Source organism: Myotis davidii, unplaced genomic scaffold, assembly GCF_000327345.1.
Source record: "Myotis davidii unplaced genomic scaffold, ASM32734v1 scaffold676, whole genome shotgun sequence".
Taxonomy (NCBI): domain Eukaryota; kingdom Metazoa; phylum Chordata; class Mammalia; order Chiroptera; family Vespertilionidae; genus Myotis; species Myotis davidii.
Window position 1 is genome coordinate 270,679 of NW_006287321.1, and position 8,498 is coordinate 279,176.

Consider the following 8,498-nt stretch of genomic DNA (forward strand, 5'->3'; position numbering starts at 1 on the left):
TTTTCTCCAATTGCAGTTCAGTTTGGGTGTGTTTGCTTCCCTGTCTTCTAATTCGCTAATTTGGTCCTCCACTTCTCCTAGTCTACTGTTGAAACTTTCCATGGTGTTTTTTATTGCAGCTATATCACTCTTTATTTCTTCTTGATTCTTACATAAGGTGTTGATTTTTTTCATCCTTTTAGCTTATGAACTATATGACCCTTATTCTGAATTCTTTTTCTGACATACTGCATGCCTCCATTTTACTTAGCTGCTTTTCTGGCAATTTTGCCTTTTCTTTCCTTTGGGGATTTCTTTGTCTTCACATTTTTGCTCCCACTGTAGAATCTAGGTGTTGAGTTGAGCAGGGGCTGCTCCTCGGGTGGCAGCGGCTCCTCGGGCGGCAGCTGCTCCTCGGGCGATTGTGGCAGTGGCTGCTCTTCAGTTGGCAGTGACTCCTCTGGTGGTGCTGCTCGCAGCAGTCGTGGCTCCTTTGGCTGGTGGGGGCAGCCTGCTTGTGCAGTTGCTGCTCCTCATATGGGGACGGGCTGCTCACAAAGGTTCTGCTCCTCAGACGGGGGTAGGCTGTGTGTGGCTGCTGCTCCTTTGATGGGGTTGGGCTGCTTGCAGTGCTGCTACTCCTTGGACTGCAGCTGCTCTCAGGGCTGCTGCTCCTTGGATGGGGCCAGGCTGCTCCTCAGATGGGGTGGCTGCTCGCAGAGCTGCTGCTTCTTGGGCGGGGGCAGGCTGGTCGCACGGCTGCCACTCCTCAGACATGGGTGGGCTGCTTGCCTGGAGACTACAGAGAAGGGCTATCTCTTCAGGAGAAAATGGCTGCCTAGGTTGGACATGTCAGGTATGACTCAGCACCAGACTCACAGGAACCTCTTCCCGACACTCTCTTCTCACCAGCCTCTCCCCAGATTCCACAAGTCCACACCTTCATCTACACCTCAGCCACTGGTGAGTGTCTGTATTTGACAGGTCCCAAAAACTAGGTTTAGCAAACAAAAGCAAAGACCGAAAAGAGGGGAAAGAGCTGCGCCATGCGAGCCCCTCTCTTCCCAGCATGGAGAGGCCTGGGCAGCCGTCCAGGCTGCCTCCTCTGGGCTCAATCTCTCTTGGCTATGGACCCAGATCTAGAATCCCCTGCCACCAGCAGTCCTGCAGACCTCCTTTCCACAGTCAGTTGCTATGCCTGTCCCAAGGGATGCAGCCTCTGTGCCATGTGGTTTCCCTCTGATCCTCTGGGCTTGGAGGTCTTGCAGTTTTCTCCAGCCCAGATTCCTAATTTTACTTGTTCTCCCGGTGTCCTCCGCCTTTACTGGCTGTGAATTGTCTCACCAGCTGTGTCTACTTTGCCAATTCAGAGTAGATGTTATTCAATTTAGTTGCTTATTCTATCTCAGTGATGGTATACCTATGACACACGTGTCAGAGGTGACACGCAAACTCATTTTTTGGTTGATTTTTCTTTGTTAAATGGCATTTAAATATATAAAATAATTATCAAAAATATAAGTCTTTGTTTTACTATGGTTGCAAATATCAAAAAATTTCTATATGAGACACGGCACTAGAGTTAAGTTAGGGTTTTTCAAAATGCTGACACGTTGAGCTCAAAAGGTTTGCCATCACTGTTTTATCTGCTCTGGGACAAGGCTCAGGACACATCCATCTATTCCACCACCATTTTGTATCCTCCAATTGTTGATTTTTCAAATGCTTTTGCTGCATCTATTGAAATGATCTTGTGCTTTATCTTTTCTATTCTTTTGATATGGTGAATCATATTGATTGGTTTTCAAATGCTGAACTAGACTTGTATTCCTATGACACACCCCACTTGTAATGATGTATGTATTATCTTTTTATAAAAATGGATTCCACTTGCTAGAAATTTGTTGAAGGTGTTTATGTCTAGGAAAATTAGTCTGTAGGAATATTGGTCTGTAGTTTACTTTTCTTGCAATGTCTTTGTCAGGTTTGGGGATCAGTGTCATTACTAGCCTTATAAAATGAATTTTTGGAAGTGTCTCCCACTCTTCTAATTTCTGAAACACCTTTGAAATATGCCATTGGTATTTTAATAGGTATTGCATTGGTTTTATTCCAATTGGTTTTATTTCTTCCTTTAATGTTTTGGTAGAATTCACCAGTATAGCCATCTGCTCCTGGATTATTTGTTATTGAATGGTTTGTACCCATAAATACAATTTCTTTTACAGATATAGGGCTATTCAAATTATTTATTTCATATTGGATGAATTGAGGTAATTTGTGTTCTCTCAAATTTGGTCTATTTTATCTAAGTTGTCAACTTTATACACGTGGAGTTGTTTTACAGTTTCCTTATTATCATTTTGATGTTTGTAGGGTCTGTAGTGATATCTTCTTATTCATTCTTGATATTGGCGATTTGTTTCTTCTCTCTTTTTTCTTTGTCAGTTTTGCTGGAGGTTTGTCAATTTTACTAATATATATTTCAAAGAGCCAGTTTTTTGTTTCATTGATTTTCTCTACTGTTTTTCCATTTAAAATTTCATTGATTTCTGCTCTTTTCATAAATATTTTCTTCTATCTGCCTGCTTTCAATTTGATTTGCTCTTCTTTTTTAAATTTTATTTTATTGTTTAAAGTATTACAGATAGTAGTACATATGCCCCCCTTTCTATTCTTTGCTGGAAGATTTTTTATTGCTGTTTCAATTTCTTTGGTAGTTATCTTCCTATTCAGGTTTTTTGACTCTTCTTGGTTGAGTTTTGGGAGCTTGTATTTTTCTAAGAATATGTCCATTTCATTTAGGTTATCCATTTTGTTGGAATAGAGTTGTTCATAGTATTTTTTCATAATCGTTTGTTTTTCTGTGGGATCGGTTGTTATTTCACTTCTTTTATTTCTGAATTGGTTTATTTGGGTCCTCTCTCTTTGCTTCTTGGTGAGCCTGTCTACAGGTTCATCAATCTTGTTTATCCTTTCAAAGAACCAACTCTTGGTTTTATTGATCTTTCGTATTGTTTTTTTTTTTTTTTTTGGTCTCTATGTCATTTATTTCTGCTCTGATCTTTATTATTTTCTTCCTTCTGCTTACAATGGGCTCTTCTTGTTGTTCTCTTTCTAACTCTTTGAGTTGTAGGGTTAAATAATTTATTACCATTGTTTCTTGTTTTTTGAGGCAGGCCTGTAGAACTATGAACTTCCCTCTCAAGACTGCTTTCACTGTGTCATATAGATTTTGGATTGTTGTGTTTTATTGTCATTTGTTGCCATGATGTTTTTTTAGTTCTTCCTTGATCTCTCTGGTAACCCAATCACTGTTTAATAGCATGCTATTTATCCTCCAGGTGTTTGATTTTTTTATTGTTTTTTATTGTAGTTGATTTCTAGTTTTATATATTTTGGTGCTCCTGTATTGGGTGCGTATATGTCTACTGGAGTTATATTTTCTTGTTGGATTGCTCCCTTTAGTATTATGAAGGTGGCTTCGGGTGAAATGTTCTGAAGATGTCAATTAATTCAATCTGACCTAGTGCATCATTTAGTATTGATGTTTCTTTGCTGATTTTTTATTTAGAGGATTTGTCCAATGGTGATAGTGGGGTATTAAAGTCCACTACTATGACTATATTGCTATCAATCTCTCCTTTGATATCCTCCAGAAGTTTTTTTATATATTTTGGTGCTCCTGTATTGGGTGTGTATATGTCTACTGGAGTTATATTTTCTTGTTGGATTGCTCCCTTTAGTATTATGAAGTGGCCTTCCTTATCTCGTGTTATGTCCTTCACTTGGAGATCTAATTTGCCTGATGTAAGTATTGCTACCCCAGCTTATTTTTTCATTTCCATTCGCCTGAAAAACCTTTTGCCCTCCCTTCACCATCAGTCTGTGTACGTCTTTTTTTCTTAGGCGGGTTTCCTGTAGACAGCAGATATATGGGTCATTTTTCTTATCCACTCAGTTACCCTCTGTCTTTTGATTGGGGCATTTAATCCATTAACATTTAAAGTTATTATTGATAGGTACTTGTTGTCACCATTTTTATTCTTTATACCTGTGTTCCTTCTTCATTTCCTATTTCTTATTTTTACAGCAGACCCTTTGGGATTCCTTGCATTGCTGGTTTGGTGGTAATAAAATCCCTTAGTCCTTTTTTGTCTTTGAAGCTCCTGATTTCCCCCTCAAATTTTTATTGATAGCCTTTCTGGGTATAGTATTCTTGGATTTAGACTCTTCCTTTGCATGACTTTGTATACTTCACTCCATTCCCTTCTTGCCTGATGTGTTTCTGTTGAGAAATCAGTCACTAGTCTGATGGGGGATCCTTTGTAGGTAACTTTCTGACTCTCTCTGGCCACTTTTAAGATTCTCACTTTGTCATTGGTGTTTGCCAATTTAATTATAATGTGCCTTGGCATCAGTCTATTGGGGTTCATTTTGTTTGGGTCTCTGAGCTTCTTGGATTTGTGTGAGTTTTTTCTTCCCTGTATCAGGGAAGTTTTCTGTCATTATTTCTTCAAGCATGTTTTCTATGCCTTGCTCGTTTTCTTTTCCTTCCTGCTCCCTGATTATGTGGATATTGTGTCGTTTCATGTTGTCCCAAAGTTCCCTTAGGCTCTCCTCCAGTTTTTTAAGTTTTTTTCTAGGTACTGCTTTTCTTGGGTATTTTTTCCTACCTTGTCTTCTAGCTCACTGATGTGGTCCACTGCTTCTTCTAGTCTACTGTTGATGTTTTCTATTGAGTTCTTTATAGTAGTGATGTCAATTTCATTTCCTCTTGGTTCTTACACATATTGTTGAATTTGTCTTCCATTCTTTTCAGCCACCTTATGACCATTTCTCTGAATTCTTTCTCTTACATATTGCTTGCCTCCTTTTTGTTTACTTACTTTTCTGGTGATGTCTCCTTTTCTTTCATTTGTGGGCTGTTTCTTTGTCTCCCCATTATCTCTCTTCTCCAGGTTTCTGGTTATGTAACTCTCTCTCTCTCTCTCCTGTGTTGATTTAAAGGCATAAAATACAACACAACAAGGCACAAGGCACTGAACACAAATGTATTCATGATACTAATAACTCCAAGTAAAGGTGACCACCCGAGAAAAGAGAATTAGGGGATAAGAAAAGAAAAAATAGTGCAAAAATGACATTGAGAAAAGGAAAAAATGTAAGTGAGAGAAGAAAGAGAATACAAAAGGGGGGGAAACTATTTATATGGGTTGAAAACTCCAGTAGAACAACAACTAATCCCAAAAAATGCAAACAACAAACACCCAGAATGAATGCAAACTACAAACAACAACTAATAACAAGTGAGGAGAGGAAAAACAAAAGCAAAAAATAAAGACAAAAACAAAAACAAAAAAAATAAAAAAGGGAAACAATCTCACAAACAAGCAAGAAGAAAAATAATCTAATCAACAATCAAGCAAACCAGAACAAGAGGACAGGGAGAAAGCAAGGCAAAACAGAACAAAATGAAACCAAAAAAATATAGTACAAAAACAATAATAATAATAACAACAACAGAACAAAACAAAAAGGAAAGAGAGAAAAAAATTGGTAGTGAAGAATGCGAAGGGAGAAGTGTGTATGGTCTTGGAGCAGGGGATTGGAAATTAGATTTATAAGTAGGATGAATTTTTAACAGGTGGTAAAAAGAAGGAATAGGGGAAATCGAACGCAAAAATAGGGTAAGAGAACAGGACAACAAGAGGGGAAAAGTGAGGGATGGAGTGTTGGCATAAAGGTAAAGTTGAGATAGAGTAGAATGATGCTAAAGGAAAAATGAAAATGGAATGTAAACCATTAATCCCAAAATAAAATAAAGAGAAAATAAAATGACATTTTTTAAAAGGTTACAATAGTATTAGTAATAATACTAATCAAAAATAAAAATATAATAATTAAAAAGGTAAAATAAAGTGAGGAAAAAAAGAAAAAATAATTTCTTAAGTAAAGGGTAAAAAAATAAAAATGTATAGTAGTGAAGGTCATTTACTTCCTCTACTCTTCTGTTTGGCACATTTTTCCTGTCAGGTAGTCAGGACAGTATTGAAGTTCCCTGCGATACACTGCTCCTATGTGATGTAAACCACAGTCTTGATTTTAAAGCAGGCAGTATCTCTTTGTTTCCCAGACTGCCTTTATTTGTATTTACAGAAGAGTCAATTTGTGATTCAGTCCCTGGGTAGCAGTGTTTCTGGATTGACCTCTGGGGCTATAAATCCTCTCTAGCCAGTATTTAGGGTTTTTTTCCCTGTTGCACTTAATACTGGTTTGGGAGAATCAATTGCCCCAGAGCTGGTTCCCCGATCGTTACTCCCTGCTCTGATCCCCAGGTTCCACAAAAACAACTTTCCCCTGCAGTCTCTGTGAGTGTCCCCAATTGGGTGATTCCATGTATTGGGTTAGTAATCAAAAGCAAGGATTTAAAGAGAAAAAAAGAGCTAAAGTAAGTGCACAAGCTCACAACTTTTACCGTCCAGCACTGTGCGCAATTCTCCAAATTTCCCCTGGCACTAAGCAGCTGGCACACTGGTAAAATCCGAGGCAGCCTTTTTGCGCCCAGTCCTGCTATGAGCTGATTTTTAGAGTTCCCTTCTGCCAGCAACCCTGGCAGAAACCCTTCCACACTCACTGATCACGCTGGCCCCAACGGCCGCGGACTTTGTGGGGGCACATACTTCTTTGCACGCGTTTCTCTCTCCAACCTGGATTGCAGACCTCACCTTTCCCTAGGCAAAATCTGACCTTTCCGTGAGGAGGAGCAGGACTTGTCTGAGTCCTCGAATTTGCGCTGCTTGAGATCCCGTGTTCCTGGATTCGTAGCTGGTCCCTGGGTGCCATGGTTTCAGGGTCCCTGGACGTATATACACTTCTGATAACAGCCACTCTTCCCTTCAAGATGGCGCAGTTTCTGCGGCAGAGCCAGCCGCTCTGGGAGAGATTTCAGCAGCAGGGGAGGCTGCCCAGTTAGGGGAGCCCGGTCCAGCAGTCTCCAACAATCTCCTTGAGTATAGCTATCGCTCACCCACAAATTTACACTTTTCATATGTCCACACACTCTCCTTTCGTTCTCTCACTCACACACTATCTTGCTGTCTGCCTTCCCATTGGCAACCATCTTCTTCTCCTGATTTGCTCTTCTTTTTCTATTTTATTAACCTGAAATCTTAAAGACATCTCTTCTTTCTTTATATAAGGCTTTAATTCTATAAATTTTCCTCTAAGCCAAATTTTAGCTGATATGCTGAGTTTTCATTTTCATTTAATTAAAACAATGCTTTAATTTACCTTGTGGCTTCAGAAAAGTTACATATTGCCTGCAAGTAGGGGCCTATATTCCAGAAGCCTGACCCATACATAAGGTAATCACACAGATGTGTTTCATATACTTGTACATGTCATAGTAAATTATAAACAGAATGAATTTCTTTGGAGAGTTTAACATACTGTTACAGTATAATTTTCAAAATGTTAAAAGCATAACACTTGTATAAATACTAGTGACCCAGTGCAAGGATTCATGCCCATTGACAGGAGATTAATTAGAAAGTGGCTGGCAGAGCAGGAGTGGGTGAGATGGGCTGGACATGCCCTGGAGCCAAACTCCTGTAGTCCCTCCTGGGCCAGCTGCACTTGGGGTGGTGCTGTGGCTCCAAGGGCATCTGTGGGATCCCTCTGGCCAGTGGGGTCCCTCAGCCTGGCCTGCAAGGATTGGGCCTAAACTGGCTCTCTGACATTCCCCTGAGGGGTCCACTCTGCAAAGTTGCTGTCATACAGGGTGTGGAACACAAATGCAAGTGTGAAGTAAACCAGATTCAGGGCCAACAGTGCCCCAGCAATAACATGTCCCACAGCCGAAGGTGGAATGGCATGGCCCCACGAGGAATCAGGCTCCCTCCTTTCTGGTTCCAGGGTGTATCACCTGAGAACTGCTGCTGCCAAGTCACCACAGCTCTGCAGCTCCTGTATTGAATGTCTGCCCCCTGGTGGTCAGTGTACATCATGCCTACTGACCAGTTGGACAGTCAGACAGTCACTTAGCCTTTTATATAGATAGATAGATAAGTTGAACACAAGTCAAAGATTTATTCAGATCATTAATGAAGAGACTCTAGACAGTAAAAAATGAGTCAAATAAAGACACATTCCACTAGACCAGGGGTGGGAAACCCCTGGCACACGTCCCAAACATACCCCCCAGTATCTTGTGTCCATTGGTTATGCTTATATGCATAAATACAAGTCTTTCGGTTGATCTCTTACCCATCCCCCCAACCTTCCCCGGCCTTCCCGCTGTAGTTTGACAGTCTGTTCGAGGCAGCTCTGCCTCTGTATCTATTTTTGTTCATCAGTTTATAATGGTCTTAATTATCCATAAATAAGTGAGATCATGTGGTATTTTTCTTTCATTGACTGGCTTATTTCACTTAGCATAATGCTCTCCAGTTCCATCCATGCTGTTGCAAATGGTAAGAATTCCTTCTGTTTTACAGCAGCATAGTATTCTCCAGTGT

At 40.1% G+C, this 8,498-nt stretch overlaps 1 long non-coding RNA gene across 1 annotated transcript in view; it reads left to right on the forward strand.

Annotated features, from left to right (window-relative positions):
- Positions 1–2,892: 2,892 nt before the first annotated feature.
- LOC107182354 overlaps positions 2,893–8,498 on the forward strand; it is a 15,927-nt gene continuing 10,321 nt past the window's right edge. The window contains exons 1-2 of the long non-coding RNA XR_001513077.1: positions 2,893–2,917; positions 3,484–3,485. This is a non-coding gene — a long non-coding RNA (uncharacterized LOC107182354). The remainder of the gene's footprint in view (positions 2,918–3,483; positions 3,486–8,498) is intronic.